This window comes from Barbus barbus (genome assembly GCF_936440315.1).
Source record: "Barbus barbus genome assembly, chromosome: 9".
In the NCBI taxonomy this organism is placed as follows: domain Eukaryota; kingdom Metazoa; phylum Chordata; class Actinopteri; order Cypriniformes; family Cyprinidae; genus Barbus; species Barbus barbus.
In genome coordinates, this window is record NC_136737.1 from 11,226,435 (window position 1) to 11,238,959 (window position 12,525).

Here is a 12,525-nt window from a genome sequence, read left to right on the forward strand (position 1 = left end):
AGACCCAGCTATGGAGTTTTTGCCTCTGTAGTGGACATTCTATTTCAGTGTATTTCTCTGAGACCTCACATGTCACAGTTGTAAGTCTGGATGTCCTGTACAGAGCACATTCAGGGCTTTATAGAGATACTAAATGATTGGATGTTTCACCATGACCACACCCTCTCCTAGATCTTTAAAAATGGCTAAATTTAATTTAGTGAAACATTTTACATCCTAATGGAAATATGATTATATTTTGTAATTGTCATTTAAATCTGAATAATTTTCTAATTGTTTGTCATAAAGCAACATCTCAGGAAAATGTTATGGGTTTTCAAATTCAAGTATGACTTCCTGTTATGAAGCAGGACATCATTTCATACATGTCCACTGTGGAGGACACCAGGACTAAAATGATGTTTATGATGCATTTTGGGAGACATGACAATTGAATAGGAAAATAAATTATATATCTATTTTGTTATGAAATATTAGATATTATTATGAAAATCTGGCCAATTATTACTCCCATTATGACAATTATTTTTTCAACATGCTGTCCCAACAGCAACCCATTAATATGCAAATTAGATACAGTATAGATACACTGTGTTTAAAGGGAAAACCAGTTTATGGAAATTTTTACAGACATATCGCATAAAACAAAATGGTATATCAAATTATTTTGTTATATATTTTATAACATAGTTGAGAATCATCATTAAACAAAGTTTAGAAGAAAAAAATCCTGAAACTAAAAAATGTATTGGTGATAAAAAAAAATCCCATTGTTTTAGCCTTTTTGATGTCTATTCATGCCATTTTATTTTTAGAAAAACTTAGTCCTAGTGTCCTCTACAGAGGACATAGAAAAAAATATTAATAAAATATAATTTTTCAAATATGTTAATTTAATTTTTTTTCTAATGCTCTAAACAATGTAATGAGATGAAAAAATACTAAAAAATTGTTTTGGGGGGGGGGGGGGGGGGGGGTCTCAGGAGGATATATTTATATGGCTATATTATATAATCTAATATTATATAATGTTGTGCGTTATCTGTCAGGCCCACTGAAGGCTAGTCAGTATGTCACGTGTGCACTGATAGCACTGAAGTGAACTAACCCTGAACATAAACTGCTCCAGAGCAGGTTATCTTCAGAGAGCAAGTTACTATGGTTACTTACCCTAAAAGTAACCTCCGATTTTGGAACTGAAAGCCGAGTTTATCCACTCGCTTATCCTCAAACTCACCCGGGTATGTCACATAACCTGCTTTCTGGAATACACCCCAGGACTGTTTGTTGTGTTTTCATACCCCATGTGCTCTGTGTGACCTAGTTTTCCCTCATGTTTGATTGTGCCCATATTTGGTTATGCCATTATTAGTTCATCCTCCTCACCTGTCTGTCCCTTATCAGCCCTCCTATTTAAGTTGCAGTCTGTTCAGTGCATGTCATCCGGTCTTAACCTATGTGTGTATCCTGCCTATCTGATGTGGATTACTATTATGTGGATGCATTAAAGACTACACCACACCGTGATTGTTGTACTATAATACAAAAAATCATAATGAAGCACAATGATTATTAAATTCATAAATCCAAATGATTGGGACACGTTTGGTGAAGATGCAGCATTGCACTTGAACGAGCTGGATCTTTAGATAAACTCAAGACAAGATTTTTATGATTTCTGAATTTGTTTTTATTTTTTATAACTGAGCAGAGAATTAAAATGAGTGAAACTTTTCCCACATGGATGGCAGTGATACGGCTTCTCGCCAGTGTGGATTCTCTCATGTGATTTCAGGTTTCCTGACCACTGTTGTCACAGTGTGAATTCTCTGGTGCCGTTTCAGTTCATCAATTGTAATAAAGGTCTTCCCACAATCAAAACACATTGTTCACACTGCTGTGTCTTTGCTGGTGTTTTCTTAAATAACTCTGCTGTCTAAAACTCTTTCCACACAAAGAGCACACATAAGGCTTCTCCTTTAAATGAACTGTCAGGTGATCCTTCAGGGAATTTGCCCAAGAAAAGTTTTTACCACACTGATCACACTTATATCGTCTTTCTCCAGAATGAGAATACAGATGTGATTTAAAAGTACTTAAATGTGCAAAATTCTTCCCGCACTGAACACACGTGTGTGGTTTCTCTCCAGTGTGAATTTTCATGTGATCGTTAAGGTGTCCTGTGTGTCTGAAACTCTTCCCACATTGATCACACGTGTGTGGTTTCTCTCCCGTGTGAATTTTCATGTGTTCATTTAGGTTTCTTTTATGTCTGAAACTCTTTCCACATTGATCACATGTGTGTGGTTTCTCTCCCGTGTGAATTTTCATGTGTTCATTAAGGTTTCTTTTATGTCTCAAAATCTTTCCACATTGATCACATGTGTATGGTTTCTCTCCAGCATGAATATGCATGTGTTCACTAAGGTTTCTTTTATGTCCGAAACTCTTCCCACACTGAAGGCAGGTGAAAGATTTTTGGGATATTTTCTGTGAGTGACTCAAAGATTTGACATGATGTTTCTCCTCTGCTTCACTCAAGTCTTCTTTCTCCTCATTCTCTTTGATCAAGTCTAAAATGAATGTAAAAAGCTTTAATATTCAGTAAATCATAAATAATCAAAGAAAGTGAACCCTGATGTAATAAGTAGACAATTGCATGTAAACATGTGTAGTATTGAGTGCATTCATCAACTCTGTTATCAAATTTAGCATGAAAAGAACTTCATTAAATATCTTATTTAAAAAAAAAAAAAGTTTATAAGTAACTATAAATGAGAGTAGTTCATTTACCCTAAATTTACAGGCCTGTTGCCCATTATAGCAAAGTTTATTTATTTGATACAGTGTTTAATTTTGATATTTTATGTTAATTTCTAGGAATCAATAAAATCACAGCTGAGCGATTGTAATATAGAATATTTATAATCTTCCTTTCATTGCAAAAACACTTTTTTCCTTCTTCATTTCATTGCAAAAACACTTGAACAGGCTGTGTTCAACCAAGTCTCTGCCTTTCTCACACAGAACAACCTCCTGGACAGCAACCAGTCTGGTTCCAGAAGTGGACATTCAACCGAGACTGCCTTGCTCTCTGTTGTAGAAGCTTTAAGATTGGCAAGAGCAGATTCCAAATCTTCTATACTTATCTTGCTGGATCTGTCCGCTGCTTTTGACATGGTTAACCACCAGATCCTACTGCCCCCCCCTTCCATTACACGCCAATCAAAATAAAAAAATGCCATCAAATACTGTATAAATACGATATACTCATGAAATAAACAAATACAATGTGCACGTCATAATCCCATAGGAGGCAATATATATATATATATATATATATATATATATATATATATATATATATATACACACACTATATGACCAAAAATATTGGGTCACCACCTTCTAATGGACTTTAGTAATTTCCATGAGTACAAATCTTAATGTTAAAGCATATAATGATATTCTAGGGAATTGTGTGCTTCTAATTTTATAGCAACGGCTTGGACCCTTTTCTATTCTAACATGACAGTGCCTCTGTGTATAAGGCAAGGTTGCCTCTGTGTATAAGGCACCCCCCTTCTTTAGAACAGAAAAAGACACTAACAAAACGGTGGCAAACAAAGATGGAAACATAATTCATGTATTTAAAAACGGTATTTCCATCTTGCAAACAGTTTTGGACGTGTCTAAAATGACAGCACCCTTATGTACAAGTCATTGGTGTTCATCAGGCCCTTTCTTTCGGAAACTGCTTCACAACTTCTTGTTCAAGCTCTTGTTCCGTCCAGGCTGGACTATTGCAATGCTCTCCTGGCAGGTCTTCCAGCCAGTTCTGTCAAACCTTTACAATTAATCCAGAACGCGACAGGAAGATTAATTTTTAATGAGCCGAAAAGTATGCACGTCACACCTCTTTTTATCAATTTGCACTGGCTACCTATAGCTGCTTGTATAAAATTCAAGGCAGTAATGTTTGCCTACAAAACCACCACTGGCTCTGCACCCCTTTACCTAAATTCATTACTTCAGACTTATGTGCCCTCTACAAGCTTGCGTTCTGCAAGTGAATGGTGCATTATTGTGCCATCCCAAAGAGGCACAAAATGAAATGTTCCCGGTTGTACCTTCAATGACTTGCCCAACTCAACCCGAGCAGCTGAGTCCTTGGCCATTTTCAAGAATTGGCTAAAAACACACCTCTTCCATCTTTATTTGACCCTCTAACTTTAGCACTCTCTGTTCTAAGTCTATTCTTTAAAAAAAAAAAAAAAACTTGCCCCTTTTAGCACTCTATTCAATTACTAACTACTTGTTTAAAAAAAAAACTAACACTAGCTTCTCTATTCTTTTTGTATTCTATCTATTTGTTTTCTTTTTATTTATTATACAATTAACAACACGCAAATAGGCCTGACACTAGCTTGCTCTATTCTTCTATTCTATCTATGTTATATAAAAAAAATTTAAATAAAAAAAGTAAGTCTCTTTGGATAAAAGCGTCAGCTAAATGACTAAATGTATGTGAATATGTGAAACTCTTCCCACACTGTGTGGCTTTTCTCCAGTCTGGATCATCTTATGCAGGGGTGTCAAACTCAGTTCCTGGAGGGCCGCAGCCCTGCACAGTTTGCTCCAACTCTAATTAAACACACCTGATCCAGCTAATCAAGTCCTTCAGCAAAGAGTATAAAGACCAACAGGCGAAACTCTGGTGCTTTTTGTGTAACAGCCGCTAGGTGGCTCTTCGGTAGCGCGGCCGCCATTTTGGAGTGAAATTTCCAACTGGACAACAGCACAGATACACAGAAAGACAGAATAACAATGAAAGAGAAGTCAAAGTGGAAAAAAAGAACGCAATGTTGGGCAATCCACTGCAAAAACTATCAGTGCGACAGTAAAAATCTTGCCTTTCATCGTTTTTTCAAAGACACTGACAGGTGATTATTCACAAAAGTGGAAAAATATTGTGTGTTTTGAAGTGGGACATAGCAATATCATATGCACCTGCTAACTTTAACTGTTTTTAAAGCAGTTTACAGTTAAGCTGTTATATTCCTGTTATATATTTATTGTCCAATATTCCCTAATTTTTGTATCATTAATTTAACTTCATATGTTGGTATCAATTCACCGTTTATAATGCTAACACTTGAACCTAAAATAATTTTAACTGAAACTGACATGGTTTCTAGAGAGCAAAGGTGTTGTATAAAAAAAAACAAGAAAACAGGGAAGACTTAAAGTCTGAAAAATAAACTGTTAAAAGGAGTTGATGATCACTAGTCTAGTGACTGTACGTTATTGTTGTCATCATTCAGGTTGTATTTCAGATTTAATGTATGGTTTTTTAAACAAAGCAGCTGATATTTGCCATAGCAACAGCAAGAAGCTAGTGGAGTGCCAAGTTGCTTTCACTCCAGAATGGCGGAAGCGTAGGGCTGCTGCTGTTGCAATGGAACGTTCTATTGGCTTTCACTTCTTGTCAGTATACGTTCTTTGCCTCCAGGCTCAATTGAAAACTACATGGTTTGTGTGTTGGAGCATGGTTGGAACTAAACTCTGTAAGGCCGCAGCCCTCCAGGAACTGAGTTTGACGCCCCTGATCTTATGTCGTTTCAGATGTTAAACAAGAGAATCCCTTGTCACATTGTGAACAGTTGTAAGGTTTTTCTGCACTGTGGATCATATGGTGTCGTTTCAGGTTTAGTAACATTGAAATTGTGAACCAGGTATAAGATATATAAATTAAATAAAACAAAATGAAATAAATCTACTCGGATAGTATTTATTCAGAGTTCCTGATGCTGATTATCATTATAATTGTTTCTTAAAACTCTTTTCACTTTTTTTTTTTAAACAAAAAGACACTCAAGTGTCAGGTTACATTTTGTATCAAGTTGATGGAAAGGGTCTTGTATTTTATTTTTACTTTGTGTAACTCCTATTTTTGTTTTTACACTACAACACTAATCCACGGTGCCCGAGAGAGCTCAACGCACTGCTACTTCAGAAAACACATGCAAACAGAAAAGCACTAGCAAATTAAGAAAACATTTTAATCAGTTTGACAGAACATGTGCTGCAAATACTCGCAACACAACCAAATACAAAAGGTGCTGCAAATGCTCACAACACAAACAAATAAAGATACCAATGCAAATACTTACCACCCACAACAAAAATTTTTTTTGCTGCTGTATTGATTAGGCTACCATTTGTAGCCTGTAACCACAGTAGCACAAACACCATGGTTAAACTATGGTTAGTGTAGTAAATCCATGGTATGGTAACCATTTTAATTTTTTTTATATAATAAATGTATTCGTTAATTAATTAATTTTAATAGCCTACCATAAGCTATGATTAATTTTTGTAAGGGAAGTTAGCCAGCTTACATAACATTTCAATACAGAAATTGTGTGTTTCGTACGGAAGAGGATTAGGGCCAAGCAATAATAAAAAAATAAAACCATCTCGAGAAAAAAGTCGAGAATAATCACACTCGTGTCATGTTCATTTCATCTCGTTGGACAAGTGTTATGCAGCTTCTGCCGTGACGGAGGTTGGAGACTAAGCTAATACACAGGGGAGTAGTGTATAATACGATCGATTGCGTCCGAGTCTGTCTTTTGCTAAACTCGCTTTTCTTCCTTTTCTCATCACATAATACATAAGAAAAGTGGAAATCAATTGCTTAAGGCGTGTTTAATAAACAACTTTTTTCTCGTAATTTAATCAGATTATTCTCAACATTTTATTTCAATTTTTTTTTCTCTAAAGAATCATTTATTCTCTAAATGTAATGAGTTTACTCTCAACATTTTATCTAGACTATTTTCTTTTTTATATACTTATACATATTTTTCTCTAAGTTTAACGGCTTTAATATTGAGATGGTTTAATTTTAATTTTTTTATTGCTTGGCCTAATCCTCTTTTGTAGTTTCCTCACTTTATTTATTAAAAAAAATTGTTTTTCGTATGATCAGGATGTTAAAATAAACTGATTTAATTGATAAATGTCTCAGACATGTTTGTCACTTTGCTGTTCCCGTAAATATTTCCAATGTGGCCTGTGACTATTTGCAGTGCATTTCTGATTTGTTTGTGTTGTGAGAATTTGCAGTCTCTTTGTTTGTGTTTTGAGTATTTACAGCGCGTTTCTTTACTTGTTTGGGTTGTGAGTATTTGTAGCGCTTGTGTTATCAAACTGATGAAGCTGTTTTCTTAATTTGCAGGTGTTTTTTTCATTTGCAGCGCGTTGAGCTCTCTCGGCCACTATATTAATCTGATAAACTGCTGTTCTTCAGCATCAATAATGAAGAATCAAGAATAAACACCAACCTCTTTGTTCTTCAGTATCTTCATGTTTTATTCTGCAGGGTTCTGGATCACTCATGTCTCAATGTTCTTTCATGAACTTTCTTCTTCACTTGTAGACTGGTGGGAATATTTCAGCATTTATTGCTGATCTGCTGGGGGAGGAGCTTCAGTGAAGGTGAATTGTTATGTGGTAGGAGGAGCAGATCTGCCAAAATAAAAAATAAAAATATATTCATGCTTTCACCTATTTTGTGCATTTATGATTATGTTCATCTATATCAAAATGTATACTGAATTTGTTTTTTAAAAAATAATGTTTTGCATTTTACTGTTTTGACAGTGAATCAATATATTTTTTAAATTTTATACATTTATTCTTTTTATTGGGCAAATAATAAGGAATAAAAAAGGATCAATTAATTTAGAAAAACATTTACAGATTTGTAAGCAACAAATAACACATTTAGATGAATGTTTGTGAACTGGGTTTTAGTTTGCCGTTGTTTTTACATGAAACAGTTTATCATATAGACTACTGAAAATGAACTGTAGATATCAAAAGTATGTATTTTTCCTTAGTCTGTTGACACCTTTAAATTGAGCTTTAAGTGGCAGTTTACAGGTGATCTGAATGCATTATCATAATGAATGAGGCGAAAACAGTAACTATTGGCATGCAATATAGAAGCATTTTAGCCTGTGACACTACGGAACCTAAATCCATACGAACCCAAATTCAACTTTCTAGCAAATACATTGATAGTAATAAAATAATTACATAGTTACATGTTGCCATGATAATTAAAACAGCATGACAAGGTGATATTTTAATGTTTCCAGTGTCAAACTTAATTCAAATTCAACTATACATTCACATGTTTGTACCCGTGATGGATATAATAGGTCCTGTGCAGCGGGTGTAGTCTACGTGATACGCCCTATACCCACTAGGAAAGGTCACGGATTTGCGTATACCCACTTAAAAAAGCGTGTGGACACGTAAAAACAAAGTGTTTTGACAGACCTTTCACGCGTTCATTCATACATTCACCCTGTGTTGCGAAGCACCGACTTCTTGATAATCACGCTGTGTTTCTGTTGACGACTAATGCTATTGTGCAGCATTGAGTGTGGATTGTTGGCATATAAGAACAATGAGTGATTTCAAAAAAGAAAAAGTTAATATTAAGTGACTTACATTGTCCGATTATAACATTATTGCCTGATTTTGCTCTAATTTGACAACTAAAATAGTTTCACACAACTCACATCTGAGCCGCTGCACACCTCCATCCAGACAGCCTTGTTTCGTTTATGAAAATGAAACGAAGCGAGTCGTCTTCATTTTCTTCTTCTTGTTTTATGGCATGTGGCATCCAACGTTAACGTGCATTACCGCCACCTACGATGCTGGAGTGTGGACCAGAGTGACTAAAACAGAAATAAAACGAAAATAAATCAATACTAGCAACCACAACAGCAATAATAGGTTTTATTTTTCCTTTTTATTCGGAAACATTCCCAAATGCATTAATTTAGCATGAAATATTAAGATTATCACATTTATAGATTATGTTAGTTGATCTATAGTGGGTGATGGAACCTAATATGTAATCTATTAACTATGCATACAAACATGTGTTTACTTAATTTACAGATATGGGTGTCATGCCATAACATTTTTTAATACGACTGACTTTATATTTAATGTGAATTTAACATTTAAATTTAACACAAAGTTAATGTGAATAAAAACATTGTAAATTAGGCAACTGATCATAATATTTTCATTGTAAAGAAAGAGAGCAAAGGACATTTACATTATCAAAGAACATTTTCTCTGACAGTCTAGAGTTCAAGCACTCTCAAAAACTCCCATTAAAATCAGTGAAGCTATTTACACTATAAAATTAATATCTTACAGATTCAATCACACATTTGCACTTTATTTCTGATGAGAGAATTCGCCAGAAAGAGGTATTCAGTCAGCGAGCGAGTGAAGAAAACACCAGCATTTTAGCGATAATTCATCTGAACACCTCTGATTGATCGTTGTATTCATAAGCTCAACAGCATCGTGTGCGATTGGTTATAATGCTCAGTGCTGTAAAAACACGCCTGGCTCAGCGACCGAATTTAGCAGCTGATGATATGATGCACTGAACTATCTAATCAGGCCCGTGTGACTATTAAATATATGAAATATCTATTTTTTTGGTCTTTTGGAAGCTGCATTCAAAATCCACTTGGCTCAAAAATCTGTCACGTGCTTTGTTCCTGAATGAATCAGCCGTTCAAACGAATCAATTGAGTGAATGACTCAGTGATAAAATCAGTAACTTGCCACGACCTAATTGGCAGTTTTAGTTTCATTTTTAAAGTATCATTTCAGGTTTTTAAATCATTGAATATACTGTATATATATTCAAAATGTTATATTTAAACAATCTCAACATGAATTTATGAAGTTAATTGCACTCATGCCACCTCTGAGCCTTATTAAATGTCTGTAAATACCTATAAGCAAAATACCTAAATACTTTTGTGTTCTTCTGTGCCACCTCTGTAGTGGAAATGAATTTTGTTAATACTTATTTTATTTGATCGGTAACTTATTTTTATTCCATTGTTTTAATTAGAAATTTTGAAAAAAGCTTATCAAATTACACACTCTAATTTGACATAAGAAAACATACTTTGAATAATAAAAAAAAAGCTCCTATTTTTTAACCCTTTAAAACACTTATGGTTATGGTGTAGTTTGTCTCAGTCTGTTGACACCATTGATCTGAAGACAGAGTAAAGTGAAAATAGGAACATCCTTTAGGAAATCACAACTTCGTTTAGCTGAGCTCGTTCACTGGCTTTTAGTTTTTGGGTGTGTTACATGAAACATGGTTTGCCTCAGTCTGGGAAATCGTGGCCTAATGGTTAGAGAGTCGGACTCGTAATCCAAAGGTTGCGGGTTCGAGTCTCCGGCCGGCAGGGATTGTAGGTGGGGGGAGTGAATGTCCAGCGCTCTCTCCACCCTCAATACCACGACTGAGGTGTCCTTGAGCAAGGCACCGAACCCCCAACTGCTCCCCGGGCGCCGCAGCATAAATGGCTGCCCACTGCTCCGGGTGTGTGTTCACGGTGTGTGTGTGTTCACTGCTGTGTGTGTGCACGTTGGATGGGTTAAATGCAGAGCACGAATTCCAAGTATGGGTCACCATACTTGGCTGAATGTCACTTCACTCATCTTGTCTGTTTTATGTTATTCTCTTTCCCTTTAAACTCACCCTATTGTGATTTATACACGGATTAATACGTATGTCACGTCACTTTTTTTTTTTTAGACAACAATGAAATGAGCTTGAAGTCGCAATTTACAGGTGATCTGAATACATCAGCATAATGAATGAAATGAAAACAGAAACTAATAAGTGGAATCTTTTCAAACGCATTTTTATTGCATCACTAGTCACACAGTTAAAGGGAACCTCAAAGGATATTAACATTTGAAATCATAGGAAATTTAACAATCAATCAATATTTGATTTGTCCAGTGCTCAATAGAACTGGCTGTAACTGAACTAACAGACACGAGGCTTAACTGAAATGAAACTTCTTTAGTCTTAGAATGTCTTTAATATTAAAGATACTCTCTTTGGCATTTAGAAAGTGGTTTGATAAAGATCTCGGTCCTGTTCAGAAGGACTCATTTGAAGGCAGGGGTCTCTTTTACAATGGTCTTTTTTCCAGAATGAGAAAGCAGATGTGATTTAAGATCACTTACACATGTGAAACACTGTGTGGCTTTTCTCCAGTGTGGATCATCTTATGTCGTTTCAGATGTTCTGGACGAGAGAATCCCTTGTCACATTGTGAACAGTTGTAAGGTTTTTCTCCACTGTGGATTATCTGGTGTCGTTTCAGTTTATCAGATGTAATGAAGGTTTTCCCACAATCAAAGCACATATGATCTTTCACACCGCTGTGTCTTTTCTGGTGTAATTTAAAAGCACCCAGTCGTGGAAAACTCTTTCCACACAAAGAGCATACATAAGGCTTCTCCTTTGTGTGAACTTTTAGGTGGCTCTTCAGGGAATCGCCATAAGAAAAGCTTTTTCCACACTGATCACAGTTATACGGTCTTTCTCCAGAATGAGTACGCAGATGTATTTTAAAAGTTCTTGCCTGTGCAAATCTCCTCCCGCACTGATCGCATGGGTGCGGTTTCTCTCCAGTGTGGATTTTCATGTGAGTAATAAGGGTTTCTTTTCGTGCAAAACTCATCCCACATTGATCACATGTGTGTGGCTTCTCTCCGCTATGAACTCTCATGTGACATTTAATACTTTGTTTGCATGAGAAACTCTTTCCACACTGAGAGCAGGTGAAAGATTTTTTGGCTCTTTTCAGTAAAAAATTACTTTCTCTGCTTTTGACATGCTGTTTCTCCTCTACTTCACTTGTGTACAGTTGTTCACTCTCTTCATTCTCTTTCATCAGGCCTAAAATGGAAGTAAAAAATTAAAAAAAAATTTTTTTTTTAAATAAAATAAAAAGCAGAAGTGATGGAGAAGTAAACCCTGCAGCTGAAAGAAAACAATTGCCACAAAAGCTATACAAATGCATGACTGTTTTGAAGATTTTTTTTTAAATTATATTTTAGTTGACGTTTTACATGCATTCATACACTGATTTTCCAATTATTATTCTAAAATATAGAAACTCTTGTTTTTGTAGTAAGAACTGTTAAATGCTTGAACTACAAATTTATGTAATGTTAACATTTAAATACATAAAATAGTGTCTTAAGATTAAATTTGGGCAAAATATTTTAATTGATTTTCACAACTTGCATTGTTAACTGAACCTGTTATGACACCATTTTAGTCTTTTTTTTTTTTCCTCAATTGTAGAGAATTAAGAGGAGGAAAAAAAAAAAAAAAAACACCAACCTCTTTGTTTTTCAGTAGCTTCACATTTTATTCTGCTGGGTTCTGGATCACTCATGTTCTTGCTGTTCTTTCATAAACTCAATCTTCTTCACTTGTAGGACAGGACAGGGCAAATTGCTATGTGGTACTGAGCCAACCTGCCAAAATTGTAAAAAAAAAAAAATTGGATGTAAAATGGTTTAAAAAGACACTTAAACAACAACAAACTAAGAATAAAAAAAAACACAAGAGTATGAAATACATGTAGAGAT

General features: G+C 35.1%; 1 long non-coding RNA gene across 1 annotated transcript; it reads right to left on the minus strand.

Moving 5' to 3' along the window:
* Nucleotides 1–1,671: 1,671 nt before the first annotated feature.
* LOC306875117 lies at nucleotides 1,672–8,690 on the minus strand. The gene is made up of 3 exons (XR_013784700.1): nucleotides 8,598–8,690; nucleotides 7,350–7,533; nucleotides 1,672–2,573 (listed from the first exon to the last, which is right to left on the minus strand). It is a non-coding gene; the product is annotated as an uncharacterized lncRNA (long non-coding RNA).
* Between the last annotated feature and the right edge of the window lie 3,835 nt (nucleotides 8,691–12,525).